The sequence below is a fragment of the Myotis lucifugus genome, unplaced genomic scaffold, assembly GCF_000147115.1.
Source record: "Myotis lucifugus unplaced genomic scaffold, Myoluc2.0 scaffold_32, whole genome shotgun sequence".
Lineage (NCBI taxonomy): Eukaryota > Metazoa > Chordata > Mammalia > Chiroptera > Vespertilionidae > Myotis > Myotis lucifugus.
Genome location: NW_005871080.1, coordinates 2070784 through 2094002, shown reverse-complemented (window position 1 = coordinate 2094002; position 23219 = coordinate 2070784).

Below are 23219 nucleotides of genomic sequence, written 5' to 3'. Positions count from 1 at the left end.
GCTGTTTCAGTAAAGCATTTACCAAGTCAGTATTCAACGCCATCTGAAATAGTTGGCACAATCAAACAATAAATGGCATTACTTTAATAAATTGGGAGAGACTAAGACTACCCCATTGTGTCTAACAACTGTTAAACATTATGTTCTCTCTTAGAATCTAACAATGTAATGTTTGTTTCATTTAGCACTCTCCATATTTCTTAACAATAGATTTCGAAATGAATTGTATGAGTAAATTGGAATATATACCCGCCCCCCCCACACACATATGAAATATCATATGAAAACAAAGGGAAACCACTTTTTAGATCTAAAAATTTGTAGGTCAACCTACAAGTAGATAACAATGTCTCAGAATAACCAGGTTCCTTTTATCTGTGATGAGGATACAAAACAAAACGATGTGAGACAAAAATAAATAAATAAAATGACATGGGACAAACAGGATAATGAATTGTTAAGAGCTCAGCTTTGGATTCAAATGAAATTCTTCCATGTGCAAATAAATATTTAACTCCTCTAGCATTCTTGGATGTAAAATCCAGATGATAATACTAGCTTCATGCTAGGGCTAGTGTGAGAATTAAATGAAATAAGATTCAAAATGTTTAGCACATAATTGGCAGTTAATGAATACTCAATACATATTAGTTTTCACAATGGCCCAGTCAAGATTATAACTTTATTTAGTTTCAGACTTTGAATATGTCATAGTTTGTAAGTTTCTTTTGTTCTTGCCTATGGCTATTGAGTAGTAGAGAATTTCTATGCACTCAGATAATTCAGACAGTATAATATCACAGGCATAGACAAAGTACACTATACAAAACAAAAATACACACACACAAACAACCCCCCTCACACACACACACACATCACAGCCTTGTTCAAAAAGCATTTTTTTGGTTGTGAATGAGGGAGGGAAATTGTGTGTGTGTGTGTGTGTGTGTGTGTGTGTGTGTGTGTGCTTGATAGTCAAGGGTGGTACACAGGTGTCATGCTCACCATTAGAATTTGATGTGCCACTACACTCCTGTAGCATGTTTGACAATAAACCATGGTTCAAATGCCTAATATACTTGATGACTCAATGTTTACCATTTACTTGGTTCCTTGTACTAAAAGAAGATAGAAAAAAGATTAGGGGACGGTGATTATCCAGGAGAAGTGAGAAAGCAGAGCAAGCAGCTGCTCTTCTTTCAAGGCTATAAGCAGTGGGGTGAATTTTTTTTGAGAATTTTTCTTATACAGAATTAAAGCTCATCACACTCTTGAGAAATCACATCAATGGCATTGCTTATATGTTTCATCAGAATTTTTAAAGACTCTTAGTTAACTTGAAGAACAAGTAACACAGACCAAATCACACACACACACACACACACACACACACACACACACACACACACATATATATTAATCAGTAATTGAAATAAACTATAGATCAATCAAAGTGAAATTACATATGAAAGTTAAGGCCAATCAAGATAAAATAGCTGCAATATTAAATGATGGTTACTTGTTGACTATCTCCTTGGTTTTAGGTATTGCATTTAACATGTGACCATCATAAACATTTCAGAAATTCAAACTCCAGGTCTGGATAAAACACTGTGAAAAATTTAGGCAATATGGATGTTCACAATATTGATTCAGTTTTCATTCACTTTTCTAGATTCATGTGGATAGAACCATTGATTCATGAGGCTTTTCTTCAAGACCATATTTTTATGTATTCATTTATTCATATTTTGTCTTATTCTAAAAAGGCAACAGAAAACCATGCCTAACTATCAGAGAGGAAGTTGTTGGTCCTGAGATTGATTAATTTGCCTTTCTCTTTAAAAAAATTTTTAGAGGATTCAGAATTTTTAAAATGTCCACCTGCTAAAATAGGAAAAAATTGGAATTGCACATTGATACTTTCATTTGATCTTCTAATAATTCAATTAATTTTTATTTAATTCCTACTATATAGATATCCTACAGGCCCAGTGCACAAATTCATGCATGGGTAGGGTCCCTTGGCCTGGTTGGCGATGGGAGCCGATTGGGGCCACAGGAGGTTGGCCAGCCAGGGGGAGGGGCCACGGGAGGTTGGCTGGCCATGGGAGGTTGGCTGTGGAAGTGCACTGACCACCAGGGGGCAGCTCCTGCATTGAGTGTCTGCCTCCTGGTGGTCAGTGTGCATCATAACAACCGGTCGACTGGTCGTTTGGTCGTTCAGTCACTCGGTCCTTTGGTCACTTAGGCTTTTATATATATATAGATGGCAATGGCATTGTAATAATATCACATCGATGTGCTGTGTTACATATTTTAACATTCAATGCCTAATTTTTCTCCCAATTTTGAGTGCATCATCTAAAGAAAATAATCACCCCCCTTTAATATTAGAAAAAAAAAACAAGCCTAAAAAATATTGAATAAGTTGTGAAATCACACAGTCTCCTAGCTACCAGTCTACTTTCTTTCCATCACCTTGTCACATTTTCTCAAAGATGCAGGAACTGCCTCAACTCTGCCCCTGTCCCATGTGAGACCTTACAAAAAATAATTTTTCTTTCATACTTGATCATCAGTAGAAAAGAATTAATTGAATTAAGCATATCGTAGAAATTTACTCAATTTTTTGTCACCTAAGTCTTCAGGTTGCTGGGATAATGTCCCTTTACAATTAACTTCAAATGACCTCCCCTTTTATATTAAGATGTCTCATTTCAACTACCATCAAACTTGGTAGAATAGAATCATCTCCAGCAAGCAAAATACCTCACTATTTATTATAACATTCAGTGATGTTTGCCTGTCACAGCCTTAAGCCTTTCCTGGAAGGTAAGATTTTTCTTAGTTTAGCAACATGCAGAAAAAAAAAGCAACTGACAGAATTTGTGAAGAAAAGAAACAATGCTTCAGGTTGCTTAAGGATGGGCACTAATGTCTCAATTATTCTCTCTCTCTCTCTCTTTTTCTTTCTCTGAGAAACAGAAACATAAAACACAGCAAAAAAATGTCCACCTCTTAACCAAACAGTTCAAAAGTGTCATCAGGGAAAAGGGATTTGACAACCAATAGTTAAAATAATTGATAGGTAAAGATAACATTCTTGTCTGATATTCTAGAGAACATCTGATTGATGAAAATTGTGAGGCTTGGAAGATCCAAAAATTAGGATTGATCATGCAATGATCATATAAATTTGCCAGCGGGAGAAAAAATATTACAATTAGCCATAGCTAGGGAATCACATGTCTCAGTTTTCTTGGAACAGTCCTGCTTTAAACCTTAAAACTGGCAAAAGTAATAACTACACTCTTCAAAAGTGTCGATGTTCGGGTAAAATATGACCTATGTGGTCACCCTGGCCAAAGAGAATGCAGCAATCTTACTCCTGTGCATTTCAAAAAGGAAAAGAACAGAGGGAGTGTCTCGTAAACCCAGGATGTGCCATTCTTTTGATGACAGTTCATTACAAAAAGGCAAATGCAGTGGCCTCAACCAATGTGTGTTTATTTATAAAATGAGTAAAAACCCACAAAACCACTTTGAATTACTTAGTGGATATCAAGATCTTTCATCACCGAAATAAAGGAAAGCAGAGAAAGGGAGATAAAATTGGCAAGACCCTCTGAAACTCAAGCTGAAAACCATGTTTTAGCAAAGGAAACACAGAATCCTTAACCAATGCCATGGCACACGAGAGCCTCTCCACGTGCCAGACAAACCATTCTAGCAAGATCCTAGTCCAAACTGGGATTCTGAGTATATTTGTATTTTTCTCTACTTTAAGAGAAGACTAGCAGAAATTTTCTTGTAAATTTAGGGATGCATAATCACATGTTGTTTTACATAAACATGTATTCCAATTTACATAAATTTGCATAGCATTTTCCCAAAAAACTAGCTCTGAGAATATGTAAAGCAAATTAATCTGTGCTCGCTAATATAATTGTATTCAAATAGGAGATGCAGGGCTACCACATACCAGAGACTGCAGTGGCATCACTCCCAAACACTTTACTGAGAGTAGGTAATAGTTATAGGTTAGAAAGACTATCTCTAGAAATTAATTAGAAATATCCACATACTGCTGATGAAATAATCCCAGGTTGGGATAAGTAGGTGGAATACTTGACACAATTCATTAATGAGTAACATGAGGTTGCCTATTTGCCAAGTTCAGCATAGCCCTGTTCGACTCCAGTTATTCAAGTTTGTTGGCTATAGAATGGGAGGTTTTAAGCTAAAGAGAAAAGATTTTTTTCTATCTGTATTTTAACAAATCAATACAGGGAATCAATATTATTATTATAAAAAGCAATGGCTTTCAATTTCTGATTACCAAGAAAATATTTTAGGGCTTGTATTTCTCTTTAATTTTAAATATAAGTGACAGAAGGGGAGATACATAGTTTTCTCCTTCCTGTCTTTTGTAAGTTAAACTGCTATTTGGTAAATAATTATTTCTGTACTCTAAAGTAGTCTAGACTCCGGGCGGCCAGCGCTGGCATAGGAACCACGCCATCTTGAAGAACAGAACGGCTTGCGACTAGGATCCTAGCCTCACCACCACCCATTCTGGTCTCAGATGCAAACCAGAACCCTACAGCCACTCGGGACAAAGACCTGCAACCACAGCTGCAGGCCCACAGACATCAAGACTCCAGACATCCCAGTTGCAGATTTCTGTGAGTTACAGAGCCCATCCCTCTCCCTGCCGGCCCACTGCAGTAGCATAGGACCTGCTAGACCTGTTCCGCGCGAGCTGGCCTCCTGCAGACATGGGGCGGCTGTGCAACTTAACTTTGACTCTGAGCCCACGTGCACACACGGGAAGTCTGTTTCCCGCAGCACGCAATCACGCGATCAGGCCTCCCGCCCACACAGGGGGCTGCGCGACTTAACTTTGACTCTAGGCTTGGGGACGTGGGGAGTCTGTTTCCCACAGCGCATGAGTGGGCCTCCTGCTGACACAGGGTGGCTGTGCAACCCAGCACCGCAAGCAGACTGGGGACGCTGATTCTCTGCACAAGAGGCAGCACTGAGCACCAGTGACTTGACCCTCGAGGTGCACACACGGGGACTCTGTTTCTCATCGTATGTGCACAGGATCCCTGATTCTCAGTGCACGCACACTGAGTGCCAGTGACTCCAATTCTCGGCACACGTGCACACAGGAACCCTGATTCTCGGCACGAGGCCACACCAAGCGATAGAGACGCTGATACTTGATTCTTGGCGCATGTACACAGGGACTCTGACTCTTGGCGTGCGCTAGGAGACTCTGATTTATGGCACGCACCTGTGGGGACTCTTTTTCAGTGTGGCGCATGCCGGGTCCCTGATTTTAGGTGCATGCATAAGGATGCACTAAGTGCCAGTGACTCTGATCCTAAGCGCACGTGGCTCCCACCAACCCACAGCAGCCACATGTCTCGGTGTCAGAGCTCTTCAGTGACACTCGAGTGGTGTGACGCTCCCACTGCACATGGCTCAGGCCCCTGCAACTTGGAGTTTGGTCCTTCTGATTATATTCAGACTAGGGAGACAATGAAACAACCCCTAGAGGAAAGAAAAAGAAAGGAAATAAGTGAAGCAGAGGCATGCAATATGACAGAAAAAAGAATTCAGAGTAATGGTCATACAGTTCATAAACCGGTTGGACGAGAAAATCAACAACCTATGCAAAAATCAGGAAGAAATCAAAAGTGATAAAGCTACAATCAAAAACACTATGGAAGGTTTCAACAGTAGACTTAGAAAAAGTGGAGGACCGAATTAGTGAGTTAGAAGATAAGCCCAATCTGAACAACAACTGTAGAAATAAATTTAAAAGTAGGAGGACAGCCTAAGAGAGCTTTGGGACAACACGAAATGAAGTAACATATGTATAATAGGGGTTCCAGAAGGACAAGAAGAGCAGCAAGGATTAGAGAATCTATTTGAAGAAATAATGACAGAAAACTTCCCTGATATGGGGAAGAAAAAAGTCACACAAGTACAGAGAGTCTCAAGCAAGATGAATCCCAAAAGACCCACACCAAGACATGTCATAATTACAATGGCAAATGTTAATGACAAAGAGAGAATCTTAAAGGCTGCAAGAGAAAGACAGAGAGTTACCTAGAAAGGATTCCCCATAAGATTATCAAATGATTTCTCAACAGAAACACATCAAGCCAGAAGGGAATGGAATGAAGTGTACAAAGTGATGCAAAGCAAAGGACTGAATCCAAGAATACACTATCCAGCAAGACTATCAATCAAAATTGAAGGAGAAATCAGGAGCTTCGCAGACAAAAAAAGGCTAAGGGAGTTTATCACTACCAAGCTAGCAATGCAAAAAATGCTAAAGGGAATGCTGTAAAAAAAAAAAAAAAAGAAATAGACAGGGAGGAAGGAACACAGGTATAAAGTACAGAAATGGCTAAAAACAAGTACTTATCCTATATAATAAAGAGGTAATATGCAAATTGACACTCATGCTCTCACAAGATGGCCACCCCCACGTCGCCACAAGATGGCCAGCACAAGATGGCTGCCCCCACGTCATCACAAGATGGCTGCCCCCCATGTTGTCACAAGATGGCTGGCAGGACAGTTGGGGGGGACTAGGCCTGCAGGTGAGGGCAGTTGGGGGTGATTGGGCCAGCAGGGGAGCAGTTACGTGTCAATCAGGCAGGCAGGGGAGCGGTTAGGGTGTGATCAGGCTGGCAGGCAGAAGCGGTTAGGGAGTGAGCAGGTCGGCAGGCAGAATGGTTAGGGGTGATCAGGTAGGCAGGCAGGCAAGTGGTTAGGAGCCAGCAGTCCTGGATTGTGAGGGGGGATGTCCAAATGCCGGTTTAGGCCCCATCCCTGTGGTATTGGGCCTAAACCGACAGTTGGACATCCCTCAAGGGGTACCAGATTAGAGAGGGTTCAGGCTGGGCTGAGGGACACCCTCCCCCTAGTGCACGAATTTCATGCACCAGGCCTCTAGTCAATAATAACATTAAATGTAAATGGAGTAAATGCTCCAATCAAAAGGCATCGAGTGACTGAATGGATAAGAAAACATGACCCATATATATGCTGTCTACAGGGACCCATCTCAGAACAAGGGACTCGCACAGACTGAAAGTGAAGGGATGGAAAAATATTTATAAGGCAAATGGAAATGAAAAAAAAGCTGGGGTAGTAATACTTATATCTGAAAAAATAGACCTCAAAGTGAAGACCAGGAAGAGTGAAGACAAGAGACAAGGAAGTCCACTTCATAATTCTAAAGGGATCAATACAACAAGAGGATATAACTGTGGTAAACATTTATGCACCCAATGAAGGAGCACCCAAATACTTAAAAATACTTCTGGAAGATATCAGGGGAGAGAGTGACAGCAATACAGTCATAGTAGGAGACTTTAACACCCCAATAATATCACTGGATAAATCCTCTAGACAAAAAATTAGCAAACAAACAGCAAACATAAATGACTCACTAGATCAGATGGACTTAATTGACATCTTTAGGACATTCCACCCCAAAACTACAGAATATACATTCTTCTCAAATTCACATGGGACATTTTCAAAGATAGACCACATATTAGGACACAGGCAAAGTCTCTCCAAATTCAAGAAGATTGAAATCATATTAAGCATTTCTTAGATCACAACGGCATAAAATTAGAAATCAACTACAATAAAAACAATCACAAAAATTCAAACACTTGGAGGCTGAATACCATACTATTAAACAATGAGTGGGTTATGAAAGAGATCAAAGAAGAAATAAAAAACATCCTGGAAACAAACAACAATGAAAACACAACAACCCAAAATCTATGGGACACAGTGAAAGCAGTGCTGAGAGGGAAGTTTATAGCATTATAGGCCTACCTCAAAAAACAAGAAAAACTTCTAATAAACCATCTAACTTTGAAACTTGAAGAATTAGAAAGAGAGCAACAAGAAAAGCCCAGAGTGAGCAGAAGGAGTTAGATAATAAAGACCAGAGTGGAAATAAATGACACAGGGACCAAAAAACCCCACAAAAAACAATACAAAAGATCAATGAAACCAAGAGCTGGTTATTTGAAAACATAAACAAGATTGATGAACCTCTAGCCAGGCTCACCAAGAAGGAAAGAGAGAGGACCCAAATAAACAAAATCAGAAACGAAAGAGGCAAAACAACAACAGGCCTCACAGAAATACAAAGAATCGTTAAAAATACTATGAGCAACTCTATTCCAACAAACTGGTCAACCTAAAAGAAATGGATATATTCCTAGAAAAATACAACCTTCCAAAACTCAGCCAGGAGGAATAAAAAATCTGAATAGGCCGATAACTACTGATGAAATTGAAGCAGTCATCAAAAAACTTCCAACAAACAAAAGCCTTGGACCGGATGGCTTCACAGGGGAGATTTATCAAACATTCAAAGTAGAAATAAAACCTATCTTCCTCAGACTATTCCAAAAAATTCAAGAGGAAGGAACACTTCCATTCTCTTTCTATGAAGCCAGCATTACCTTAATCCCCAAACCAGATAAAGACAATACAAAGAAAGATAATTACAGGCCAATATCCCTCATGAACATAGATACCAAAATTCTCAACAAAATTCTAGCAAGTTGAATCCATCATTACATTAGAAAGATCATACACTATGATCAAGTGGGATTTATTCCAGGGATGCAAAGATGGTACAATATCTGCAAATCAATAAATGTGATACATCACATAAACTAACTGAGAGATAAAAACCATATAATCATATCCATTGATGCAGAAAAAGCATTTGACAAAATCTAACACCCTTTCTTGATAAAAACTCTCAGCAAGGTGGGAATAGAAGGATCATACCTCAACATAATAAAAACCATATATGACAAACCCACAGCCAATATCATACTGAATGGGCAAAAACTAAAACCATTTTCCTTAAGAACAGGAACAAGACAGGGATGCCCACTTTCACCACTCCTGTTCTACATAGTACTGGAAGTACTAGCCATTGCAACCAGACAAGAAGAAGAAATAAAAGGCATCCAAATTGGAAAAAAGAAGTAAAACTGTCCTTATTTGCAGATGACATGATATTGTATATAGAAAACCTCAAAGACTCCATCAAAAAACTACTAGACTTAATAAATGAATTCGGCAATGTAGCAGGATACAAAATTAATACCCAGAAGTCTATGACTTTTCTATACACGAATAATGAACTCATAGAAAGAGAAACTAAAGCAATCCCATTTACCATTGCAACAAAAAAAATTAAGGTACCTAGGAATAAATTTAACCAAGGAGATAAAGAACCTGTTCTCAGAAAATTTTAGGATACTGAAAAAAGACATAGAGGAGGACATGAACAAAGGGAAGAATATACCATGTTCATGGATTGGTAGAATCAACATCATTAAAATGACCATACTACCCAAAGCAACCTATAAAGTCAATGCAATCCCCATTAAAATACCAATGGCATACTTCAAAGACCTGCAAAATGCATTTGTAATAAAGAAAGACCCTGAATAGCTGCAGCAATCTTGAGGAAGAAGAAGAATGTTAGAGGGATCACAATACCAGATATCAAGTTATACTACAAAGCCACTGTCCTCAAAACTGCCTGGTACTGTCACCAGAACAGACATATAGACCAGTGGAACAGAACAGAAAACCCAGAAATTGATCCAAGCCAGTATGCTCAATTAATATTTGACAAAGGAGGCAAGAGCATACAATGGAGGCAAGACAGCCTCTTTAATAAATGGTGCTGGAAAATTTGGTCAGATACATGCAAATAATGAAATTAGATCACCAACTTACACCCTACACAAAAACAAACTCAAAATAGCTAAAGGACTTGAATGTAAGACGGGAAACCATAAAAATCCTACAAGACTCCATAGGCAGCAAAATTGTAGACATGTGTCGTAGCAATATCTTTACAGACACAGATCCAAGGGCAAGAGAGACTAAGGAGAAAATAAACAAATATACATCAAAATAAAAAGCTTCTGCACAGCAAAAGAAACCATCAACAAAACAACAAGAAAGCCCGCTGTGTGGGAGAACATATTTGCCAATGTTATCTCTGATAAGGGTTTAATCTCCAACATTTACAGGGAACTCATACAACTTAACAAAAGGAAGATAAACAATCCAATCAAAAAATGGGCAAAGTACCTAAATAAACACTTTTCAATAGAGGACATACTGAAAGCCAAGAGACATATGAAAACATGCTCAAAGTCACTAATCATCCGAGAGATGCAAATCAAAACAACAATGAGGTACCATCTCACACCTGTCAGAATGGCCATCATCAACAAATCAACAAACGACAAGTGCTGGAGAGGATGCTGAGAAAAAGGAACCCTCCTTCACTCCTTGTGGGAATGCAGACTGGTGCAGCCACTGTGGAAAACAGTATGGCGTTTCCTCAAAAAATTAAAAATGGAACTGCCATTTGACCCAGTAATACCACTTCTAGGAATATATCCCAAGAAAACAGAAACAGTAATCAGAAAGGATATATGCACCCCTATGTACATAGCAGCACAATTTACAATTGTTAAGATTTGGAAACAGTCTAAGTGCCCATCAGCAGATGAGTGGATTAGAAAACTGTGGTACATCTACACAATGGAAATACTATGCTGCTCTAAAAAAAGAAGGAATTCTTACTATTTACAACAGCTTGGATGGAACTGGAGAGCATTATGCTAAGTGAAATAAGCCAGTCAGTGAAAGATAAATACCACATGCCCTCACTCATTTGTGGAATATAAAGAACATTATAAACTGATGAAGAAAAATACAGAGGCAAAGAAGCATCAAACAGTCTGTCAAACGATAGCAGGAAGGCAGGGGAGGGTTGGGGGGGTGGGTAAGTGATCAACCAAAGGACTTGTATGCATGCATATAATAACCATAACCAATGGACCCAAGACACTGGTGGTGGGGTGGAGGGGTGAGGGCAAGTGCAGGCGGGTAGGGGAGGCCGTGGGGAGGTCAATGGGGGAAAAAAGGAGACATATGTACTACTATTTGTAATACTTTAAACAATAAAATAAAAAGAAAGAAAATACAATGTGAAAAATAGAGTAGTCTAGCACTGTGGCTTGTTTTTTAAAGAGGCTTCCCTATAAAAATGAGAAGCATAGTGATGCCTTCTGTAGCCCTTAACGAAAATAGGTATGGGGTTCCTAGCTACTTATATTAGACCCATAATTGGCAATTCTTGATATCTTAACATGCAAAACAAAACAAACAAATAAAAACAAAAAACCTTCTACAGGTAAAACAAGGTGAGAAAATGATAAAGCTGAAGATTGTGAACCACTCAAAAGGGAGCACAGATCAGAGTAATCCCATTAACACATACATCAGATCATGTCAGTCCTCTATTCAATAGCTTCTAATCACTTCCCATTACAATCAGAGAATCCAAATTTACCAGGACTCACAAAACCTTTACACAAGCTGGCCTCTAGCTTGAACTCTGGTTTCATTGCTCTTCCTTTCACTTACTCCGCTCCCTCAACACGCACCTTCTTACTGTGCTTTGGGCTTAAACATGTCAAGCAGGGTTCAGCCTTGGGACCTTTACTCAAGTTCCATAGACCAGGGGAGAAGAGGATTGAAACAGGTCAAATTAAAAACACAATCAAGCTAGCTATTCTCACCAAGATCCAGCCGTTTCCACTGAATGAACCATCCCCAAACTGTTGCATGCCTTTGGTTAATATCCAGAGTTCTGAAAAAAGTTGATTTGGACAATTTGTACCAATGTTTCTATTGATTTATGAACTAGTGGTTTTTTTGGACATCCTTACTTTGACATTCTGGAAATGGTTTTCTGGACATTATTCTTTAAAAGTCACTAAAACTTGACAAGCAGTAAGTTGTTAACAATTAGTTGCATGTGATTTCTGAAATTTAACAGTAGAATTTTTGTACTCTCTTAAACATTACACCACAGAATTTAACATTTTCTAGATAGGTTAGGTTAACTTTTATTTATTCAACAAATATGTATTTGGTCACTGCCTTGTATCACTATTCTAGGCACTGGGGATCTGGCCAGGATGAAGAAGTAACATTTGATAAAGGTTCTAACGATGTGATGGAATGGGTCATAGGATCATCTGAGGGAAGATAATTCCAGGCTGTCCACAACAGACACATTTGGTTAATGTCATAAATAGGTTGGAAGCACAAAAATAGAAAATGTTATACCATGCAAATAGTACCCCGAAGAGCTGGTGTGATTGTACTAATTTCAGATAAAATAAACTTTAAGGCAAAAAAATATTAGTAGAGACAAAGAAGGAGATTTTGTAGTGATAAAGGGGTCAGTCTATCGGGAGGACATAACTTAAAATATTTTTAGATTCTGAACCACAGAGCTTCAAATTACAGGAAGCAACACTGACAGAAAGGAGAGGAGAAGTAAACAGTGCAACAATGATGGTTGGAAACTTCATTACCCCACTTTTAATAATGGATAGAAACACTAAGGGGAAGGTCAACAAGGAAAAAAAATGTAATTTAAGTGCTCATGGAATATTCTCAGGATAGAACATGTCGTAGTCCTCAAAATAAAGCTCAAAGCTTTAAAACAATTAGAATCATACAATTTTTAATAACAGAAGTAAATCTAGAGAATTACCATTTGAGAAAAATGATAGTTTTTTGGTTTAGATAATTTTTGTCAGATCTTATGTTAATATGTAACAGAAGATTTATTATCATTGGTTTTAAATGAATCCTATCTAATAATAGAGAAACATGGTAATTAACTGTAACTTTGCTACCCTTCACATTGGCTAATCAGCGAGATATGCAAATTAACTGCCAACCAAGATGGCGGCCGGCAGCCACACAGCTGAAGCGAACAGGAGGCTTGCTTGCTCCAGTGATGGAGGAAGCCAAGGTTCCCTGCCTGCCGCTGCTGGCCTCTGAGCTGCAGTCTAAGAAACAATGTTGCAAATATAGAAGCTAAACAAACCCCAGAAACCTGCTTTCAGTCAGCCGGACCTCAGAGCTGGAGCTGAAACAGTGTTTCAATTATAGAATCCAAACAAACCCAGAGACCTGCTTTCAGCAGCCGAGGCCTCAGAGCTAAAGCCAGCTCTCAGTTCCAGTGACAGCCATAGAAGGTAAATAAATCCCAGAATAAAAAAAAAAAAGAAAAAAAGGAGAGGTTTGGAGCTTCAGTCACCCACCAGCCTGAAAATGGCCCTCAGCCCCTCACCCAGACTGGCCAGGCACCCCTGTGGGGACCCCCACACTGAAGGGGGTGTGACCAGATGCAAACAGCCATCATCCCCTCATCCAGGCTGGCTAGGCACCCAAGCAGGAACCCCACCCTGATCCGGGACACCCTTCAAGGCAAAACAGCCGGCCCCCACCAGTGCACCAGACCTCTATCCTATATAGTAACAGGGTAATATGCAAACTGACCCTAACAGCAGAACGACTGGGAATGACTGGTCACTATGACACACACTGACCACCAGGGAGCAGACGCTCAATGCAGGAGCTGCCCTCTGGTGGTCAGGGCGCTCTCACATGGGAGGAGCTCTGCTCAGCCACAAGCCAGGCTGATGGCTGCCATTACAGCGGTGGTGGTGGGAGCCTCTTCTGCCTCCTCAGCAGTGCTAAGGATGTCCGACTGCAGTTTAGGCCTGCTCCCCGCTGGCAAGTGGACATCCCCCGAGGCTGCCGGGCTGCCAGAGGGATGTCTGATTGCCATCTTAGGCCCAATCCCCCGGGGAGCGGGCCTAAGCCAGCAGGTGGTCATCCCCTGAGGGGTCCCAGACTGCGAGAGGGCACAGGCTGGGCTGAGTGACCCCCCCCACCGAGTGCACAAATTTTTGTGCACCAGGCCTCTAGTTAATACATAAACATTTAAAATTATTTTCAGTTTTTAATTTCCAATATGATAAATATTGGTAAATGAAAACCTCTTTGGGAGTTTTCAATAATTTTAAACAAGGTTCTATTATTAAAAAGTTTGAGAACCATTGATTGAAATTAGTAATTTGGGAGATATGTTTGGGAATCCACCACAGTAGCCATTATATCACAATCACAAGCAACTATTTGAAATGGTTACTTTAGGGGAAAGAAAGAGGAGTAGTGGGGGAAAGGTCTTAATTATTTTCTACACTTCATACTATTCTGAAATTGCAGAAGTGAGGGATAACAACTTGTATTTGAGGAACTGAAAGGTGTACATAGAGGCTGATGCATAGAGAGCATGTGTGATGATGGCCGAGGGGAATTAAGAAGGGAGAAGCATGCTGATGCATTTGTCTTTTAGGAGAGATGGGACATCTTTAAAAATCAGTAATATGATGAAACAATAAATTCATTAAAAAGTTATCAACTAAGTGCTGTTCAGAGAGAGAGATCATTTTATTGTCATCTGGAAGTCAAACTCATTACAACATTCCCTTTTGAAATGCAGAACCAAACCCACTGAACTGTTATGAACAATTCCAGCAGTTTCAAAATATGAACCCTCCCATGTAATCTATGGATATTATTCAACTCCTTCAACATGAAAACTCTAAGGCTGCCAGTATTTTTAGTGTAGACAAGTGAAGAGAATTTATGAATGTGCAGTTCTACACCCTGAAAGCAATTGCCATGAGTTAGAAAAGGGGAAAAATCACTTTAAAGAAAGCAATGCATTTCCCCCACTCCAACTCTTTGGGTTTAGGAATACCTAACCCCCACCATTCTCTAAACTTCACCAGGGATCTCACACCTAACAGCTGCTATTTAGGTAGCCCCTTATGCTATGAAATTCAAACCCTCATTTTATCTCCTTTCCCTACAGCAAAAATTGCAATATCTCACACCCAAGCTCCAGCTGTCAGATTCACACACCATTTCTATTTCAATGGCTAGAATAATCCCTTGCTCCCTTGTTTTCATTGAACAAGAATGTGCCAGCTTTGAAAAAGGGGGAAAAAAAGGAACAAGGAAAAGGCATTTGTCTATCCTCAAATGCTCAAAGGGACAAAACAGCCTGAAGAAATATGATGCTTTGTAACAGGCATTTTGCATTTGAAGCACAGTTTTTCTCTTCTTTTTTCTTAATATATATATACTTACAAATGTATAAATATAGACAGATGGACATGAGGCTGTGTAGACCTTTATTTTTTCTGCAGAAAGCAGTATATAAGTCAGAGAAGCTATACATACATTCCAATGCCAAGAAACTAGACAATGTGAGCATATCTCTGACAACCATTCTTAAGTAAAAATTTAGCTTTAAATGAGATAGAAAACTATTGGTAAATTCTAAGATTTTCTAGTCCATTATGATACTGACAACCTATAGCATGATAGTTACTGCTTAATATTCATAGTGAAAAGCCCAAATTCCAAGGCAGCCTTGACACCAAGGTGCACCTGGTGTTACACAAGCAATCCCAGAAGGCACCACTTCAAAATGGACACACAGGTGCACTGTCAGCTGTCCCTAGCCCGAGTGGGAAGAGTTGGATGGTCCCTGCTGGTAGAACAGACGCTCTGAGAGAGTTTGTGTCTCCTTCTGTAAAAAGGAATACATGGAGAGAATATTACATGCTTCCCAAGGTCTGTGGCACTGGCATCACCACCTGAAGCCAGGAATAGCATACGAATCAGAGTTACCTGTACTTTTTTTGTTTGTTGTTTTTTAGTATAGCAAAGGTGGAGATTTATTAAAGAACAAGTACAGACTCCCACGTGGGAGAGGGAAAGAGTCCCACAGAATGGACTCCCAGGTGGGGAGGGGGAAAGGGTCCCCTTGTTTTGTTTTTATGAACATCACTTTTTAGTTCCTGCTGTCTTAGGGCTCATGACCTCCAATTGCCTATGGAGTCATTTTCTCTGGCCAACTGCTGTCTGGTCTCCTTACCTTAAATGTGCCAGCACACTGAATGACTTTTCACTTTCTCTTCTACTTTGTTCTAAACGTTTCCACTGGCTTCCCCTAGTTAGTTAACAGAAACTCATCTCTTTAAGCTTTTGATAAACAACCAGAGCTATTTCTTCACCATTTCTCCCCAAGCCCTTTTCTCACCACCTTCCCCATACAACAAGCTCAGCTTCAGCTGAGTGTGTTAAGATAGTGCCATTTAGCCTATACTAAACGCTGCCCCCCCAACTCCTCCACCAAGCCAAATCACACCCCACTTCCAGGCTCCCTACCACATCCAGGAGGTATATCCTGACCCTCATGTATTTCCCTGACATCGGGCGGGATATTTGATTATATTATAGGTATGAACAAATGAGCTTCGGTACTAAATAATTAGTTTATACTAAGGGACTTTTTCTAAATATAACATCTTAGATATTGAATTAAGGCCTGAGGGAATTTGAAATCATTCAAAAGCATTATCACAATTACTCTTACAAACAAAGTGGTAACAATCACAGGAATCAATGAACCTAAAAGATAATAATAATAATCTCCCTTTGCCATAGCAAATACCAAATACACAGGACATTATTTTCCTTTAAAAAAATGTTTATAAACTACAACCTTTTTAAAAAAATATTAAGGACAGGAATCAGTAAACTCTGCATTTCCCCCCCTTTTGGAAACCATTACCTTCATTACAGCACAGAAAGAATCTTTACTTTTAAAACTTTAAGCTAAATGAAAAACAGTTAATGTTTTCACTTTAAGGTAACTTGCCAACTTTAGAAAAAGATCTTCAATTCTTCAAACAGATGGCAAGACCACCTTAAAAAAATTAAGCCTGCTAAAATAGATACAAACCGATAGTTTTACTCCTGATAAAAGCTGCTATGGACAACTGAATGCTTCCCATTCCATTTTAGTAATAAATCACTTTCCTGACTTGAGTTAGTAATAAGATTTTTAATCTGTGAATTGAACATATCCCTCCAGTTAATAAAAAAATGCATCACCTCTTTTTTATCTTTAATAAAAGATTTGTACACTGCTCCAATGATTGGTATTACATTTTTAAAGAACCTGAGATTGATGTTTTTCAATTCTCCTTTCTATTTTTTTCTGGGCTTTTATAATTCAAAGGTAATATGCCCTATAATTAATAATTTATAAGGTAATTTTAAGTCTTTTATTCAGAAACCTCTTTCCTATTGACCTTAGAATGTGTCATAAAAATGCAGGTATTAATAGATTGGCAATTCCCCGCTCTATACAGATGAGGTCCTTGAATTTAAACAACTCAAAATTGGTGCTTCAAAAATCAGGAGACATCATTTTGAACCTTGAGGTACAGAAAAGACAAACATCTTTTTAAGGTGCTATTTACATCATTATATTTCACTCCACTGACAATTAACAGGCATATTTCTCTTGTTATTTGAGTAATTGTCAGGATTTTTTTTTCTTTTAGTGTGAGAACTATTGTGAGGAATAAATCAGGGACAAACCGTTCTGTTTGAAAATGTTTTTTTCTAACTACTGTTCTAAATGTGCATTTAAGCATCTGGAATCTTTAGATTTATTCAAAGGCACTGTTACCTGAAGGTAAAGGTTTGCTTTTCTTGTTATTTTTCAGCCACAACATAGTAATATGTTTGAAGAAAAGAACACAGAAAAAAATAATCTATATATTTTTCAATTCCAGATATTATCGTTCATACTGTTCTGGAAATTTATTGGATCAGAGGGTAGAAAGGTGTCAGTTTGTTAGGAAGTGATTCTTACAAGGGCACACACAACAGTCTGCTAGTATTTACTGGCCAGTAAATTTCACTCTATTCATAAAACTGCCAGGTATCAAAAAAGGATGATTATACACGGCAAGGTGCATTGTAAATATCAAGGGCCACAGAAACGTGGGGTTATCATTATCTGCCAAATACCCCACATAAGACTCTTGGTTGAGATCAAATGGGAAATTATGAACCTACTAGAGGCATGGTGCACAAAAATTCGTGCACTGGGAGGGGGGGTGTCCCTCAGCCTGGTCTGCTCCCTCTCACAGTCCTGGAGTCCTCAGGGGATGTCCTACTGACACCTCTGTAGGAGGTGACTGGGCCTGCTGATCAGGGGACAGCGCTGCTCCCATCACCCCTGCCATTGCCACCATCCGGCCTCCCTCTGTGGGAGATGACCAGATGGGGCAATCAGGGAATGGTTTCGGCCCTCTCATCTCTGTCCCCTCCCTCTGTCTGCTGGCACGCGCCTTGGCTGGCCTGGCGCCACCTGCTCACCAGCCCTGCCCTCCGCCGACTGGTCGTTCTGCTGTTAGGTCGATTTACATATTATGCTTTTATTATATTGAATTGCTACTGATTGAAGAACAGTTCAAAGTACATCAGGACACTGAATAAGCAATGACCCACTTGTTATTAAAATAAGTCATGGAAACATTACTATCCCCCACTAGTTTGTGAACAATATCAGTTATGAGTTCACCCTTCTATTCCTTGAGCAATTCACAAAATTTGGGATATATAATATGGTTCATTTGAGTTCAAAATAATATCTGAGATACAGAGAGCAATGGGTGACCTACTCAGGCATACTAAAAATGTGTGGAATCTCTTTGTTGTTTTTTAAAAAAGGCTCCATTCCCTTGTAATCAGATATCATGAAAATAGTTTAGATAAAACCAATAAATCTGAATAATTTTTCTACTATTATAAAATATGGCTAGTAATAAGTTTCTTTCCTTAAATATAAACACAGCTTGAAACCATTATAAATCAAAATTTATATGCAAGAAGGAAGCTGAGATGCTTAAAGTCTTTCTGCTCAAGAATGAAAATCTAAGATCTATGATACTTAGACTAAAGATCCACTAAAAAACTCAATTTAAGACTTAAATGTTAAACATAAAGGTAGAAACTTACTTTAATTACTACTCAACTAAAGGAGCCCTATGCTTTAACTAGATAAAAATAAAGTATATAAAAAAAAATCCTTGCATCACAAAATATTCAATTACTGTTCTTGATGAGTCATCATTTTCATTCATTCATTCAAGACTGGACATACACTGTGATAAAAATTCCCCTACAAAGCAAAATAGGCTCTAAGACATCAAGAGGTTTCACACCACCCAAGTGAGACTCATAGTGAAAAAATATGTCCTAGGTGGTTACATATGCTACACTGAAAGCATATGGTAATATAGGGGCACAAAGAAAGGAAGTTCTTTGGGGAGTGGGAGGTTGTGAAGGGGTGTTCATGAATTTTTATAGTAAAGTGAATGTTGAATGATGAATTATCTAGTGAATGTAAATATGAAGAAGACCACTCTAGGCATATGGAAGGGCAAGAGCAAAGACATCACAGATTGAAAAGTATGACCGAGTCCGGCCAGCTTGGCTCAGTGGTTGAATGTCAACCTATGAACCAGGATACCATGATTTGATTCCCAGTCAGGGCATATGCCCTGGTTGCTGGCTGGATCCCCAGTGTGGGGCATGCAGGAGGCAGCCAATCAATGATTCTCTCTCATCATTGATGTTTCTATTCCTCTTTCCCTCTCCCTTCCTCTCTAAAATCAATAAAAATATATTTTAAAAAAGAAAAGTATGATTGAGTAATGGTTGAATTATAGGATGATGGAAGGTTGGAGGAGGTTCTATAAGAGGAAAATGCTAGAAAGGCCACCTGATTATGAACTAATTTAACCTTCTCAATAACTTGGATTTTGTTCAGTGAGCAGTTTTGAGTGATTAAGGAGGTATCAACAGGGGAGTTACATGACTGGTATGAAAAGATTACATGGGAAACAGCAGGAAGAGACACTGGAAGGACAGAGTCTGTGTCCAATTAGAAGACTGGGAATAGGCAAGGGGGTGGTGAATGAGGCTGACCTAAAGCAGAAGCAATAGAGATAAATATAGTCAATATCACAGAGGTAGTCCCTAAAGCAGGAGTGACTAGATTTGTGGAAGGAAGGAGAAGACTGTGATTTTAGGATGAATTTCCAATTCATTCTTTGGTACCTAAAAGGTGATGCTGTTCAATGAAATGAAACTGTAGGAAGAAGTGTAGGTTTGTAGTTAGAGGTAATTTCATTTTTTTCTAACGTGTAGCCTTTGACTTTTTAAGGCCAGGTGGAAAAGTCCAAGAGACTCCTTGAATAAACAGGTCTGGAGCTCAGGAACTGAAAGTGGCCTATGGGCTCAGTACTCCTGTGAGAAACAGTTGATGCCTTAAGAGTGAGTGAGATACCTTTGGGGAACATACCTTTGTGTCATGTCAGAATCACCTAAGTTTATAGCATTTAAAAGTCTGTATCTCCAGGCCCTTTCACAAATTAACTAGATCAGAATCTAGGGTTTGGGTCCAGGAGTCTCCATTCAACAAAACCTTCAAGGTTTCCTCTTGCCTACTAAATGCTGGTAGCAGGGATTTTTGTTTCTTTTGTTCATCGCTGAATCCTTCCATTCCTAGAAAGAGCACCTGGTACACAGCAGGTCCTCATAAATATTTGCTGAGAGAAAGAGACAAAGGGAAAAGTAAAGAGCTAAGAACATTTTAAATACTTCTTATCTCCTACTTACTCCGGAAATAAGTAATTTTTCTTTTGCATTCTAGAAATATATTCCGACAGATTTTTTGTTGTTCCATGTACTCGATTCATTACTAAACAAAGCATTGTTCCTCTTTTCCCAGTGTTACATGTGCATTACTAAGGAAATTGTGTAATACCCTTTCATGGAGCTGTTTTAAATTATACACACTATTTTTATGTTTTAATGGTTAAGTACTCGGAGACACAAAATAGATCACGAACCCTCAAAGTTTCATTTAAGGCTATAGTTATCATCTGCTCAGCTTTTACTATTTTGTGTCTTTATATTCATTCTCCATCCCCTCTACTCTATATGGGGTGGGGGGGTAGATCCACCTACCTACCAAGCATTTTTCCTCTTTTCCTAATATTACATGTGCATTACTAAGGAAATTGTGTCTTGAAGCTTCAGTTGCTAACCTCGTTACCCCTAACTGCAGTTTCCAAATTCCAACTTCACTTTTTCCCTTCTTGTAACATTGCTTTTTATCTGCTTCCTTTTCTCTGATTTTTTTTCTTCTTATTTCAAATGCCACCTGCTTTCTCTGCTTTTGAACATGTTAGCAAGCAAAGAGATGAGAGACCTTTACACCAGTAGCTGCTGGAAGGGAGTTCTGAAGTTGTGTGGATTGTCTGACTTCCGTCTACAGCTCACCTCAGACCAGCAGGAGCAGAAATGAGACCTCCCATTCCACGTACAGAGGCATTTTGTCTGCAAGCCAGCACTCTAGTGAGAGTCCAGGCACCGACTGGGGACATGCTGAAAACGCTCAACATCCCCACTTCATGTTCAATGGACACCAAGAGAAAAGAGACTCGCTTTTCAAAGATAACTTAACCTTCTTGATCAGTAAATTAAACTCGGGAGCCTTCCAAACCCCAGGTTACTCATTTTCCAAATGCCATCCTGGCCAGGCTGTCTGACCCTGCTTATGTGGTGGGAGTCCTTGAGGGCATCTCCTCTGATTATATCCAGCTGCAGTTTAATGGCCAGCTGTCCTCGCAGCCTCTGATCAGGACCTTCCAAAGGTCTAGTCAGAAACTCCTGGTGAGTGGTATATGGTGTCAGAGGCCCGAATGTGCTCCAATTTGTCACGGTACTGATTAAGTGGGTACATAACAGATGGTGTCTTGTTTTAGATGGATATGAGTAGGTGAGAAATTGTCTGGCTACGTTGAATTTTTATATATAAAAAAAAGAATGTGAAAATAATCTGCAGCTGGTATGTCATTTTTTTACCCATAAGCACAGTTTTCTTTTATTCCGTCATGAAAACCAAGAGAAGAAAACTCAAACTCTCTCATTTTGGGGTAAAACTAAGAATGTTATCTCCTCTGTCATATGAAGTTGAGGTTAGCCAATGAATTATTTTTTAAAAATTTAAAGTCATGTTTTGTGTTTTTGTTTTTTCCATTTTCCTTCTAAATGGATAGCAGCAGAATAAGGGGATTCTTTGTGCAATGGTTCTCAACGTAAGGTCCTCAGACCAGAATCATCATTATCACTTGGGAAGCTGTTAGAGATGCAGCCACAGGCTCCCACCAGACCTACAGAACTAAACACCGGGGTAGGAGGGAGGGAAGGCTCAGTATTATTGTTTTAACAAGCACTCTAGGTGATTCTGATTCATATTTAAATGTGAAAACCACTGTCTTACAATATTTGAAACTCACTTAGTGTACTGATAAGAAGGCTGTCAATTTTAAAAAACACTTTCAGCCTTAATTCCCATGTCAGTATTATATAATTTTTTTTAACATTTATCAAAGACTTATACAACACGGGGAAATGGAAGCACAGAGAAGCTAAGGAACTTGCCTGAGTTCACACGTTTAGTCTCTCAGTAACATTAGCACATTACAGCTAGTAAGTGGCAGAGTTGGGATTTGAACCCATGAAATCAAGTTCCAGATTGCATGCTTGCAAGCACTGTGTTTGGCTGCTCAGTTTTCCCAGGTGCTGCTCAAGAAGCTGACTCCATCCCCAGACTTAGGGGTGGGATATGTGGTTTATATACCACACAGTCAGAGTCATCCTCTTAAAAATTTCCGTAGCTTCCTGTCAACAATTCATATCCTTTTATCCTCAAAAATCTTAACCTTTTTTTTTTACTGAACTCTTTTTACCATCTAATTTACAATATATATTTAGTTACTTATCTTAATTATCATTTTCTTCTTTTCCATTGGAATCAAGTTTAATGAAAAGAGGCATTAAAATTTTACTGTGGAAAATTTCAAACTTACATAAAAGTAGAAAAGTAGTATACTTAACCCAAACTATACATCAGCACATTCAATGGATACCACTTAATGGCCAATCTAGTTTCATCACTACACCCACCTACTCCCTACCCCCTGAGTTTTTAAAACTATATTTTTATTGATTTTAAAGAGAAAGGAAGGGAAAGAGAGAAGAACATCCATGTGAGAGACAAACATAGATCAACTGCCTACTGCATGCCCCTTACTGGCGATCAAGCCCACAACCCAGGTATGCACCCTGACCAAGAATCTAACAGGTGAACTTTTGGTGCACAATAACCACTCAACCAACTGAGCCACACTGGCCCGGCCCCCCTGAATTATTTTGAAGCACATCCTAGACACCATGCTCTTCTGTAAACATTTCAGAACAGTTAACTAAAAAAGAAGGGCAATTAAAAATACAACTGTATTCCATTGCAT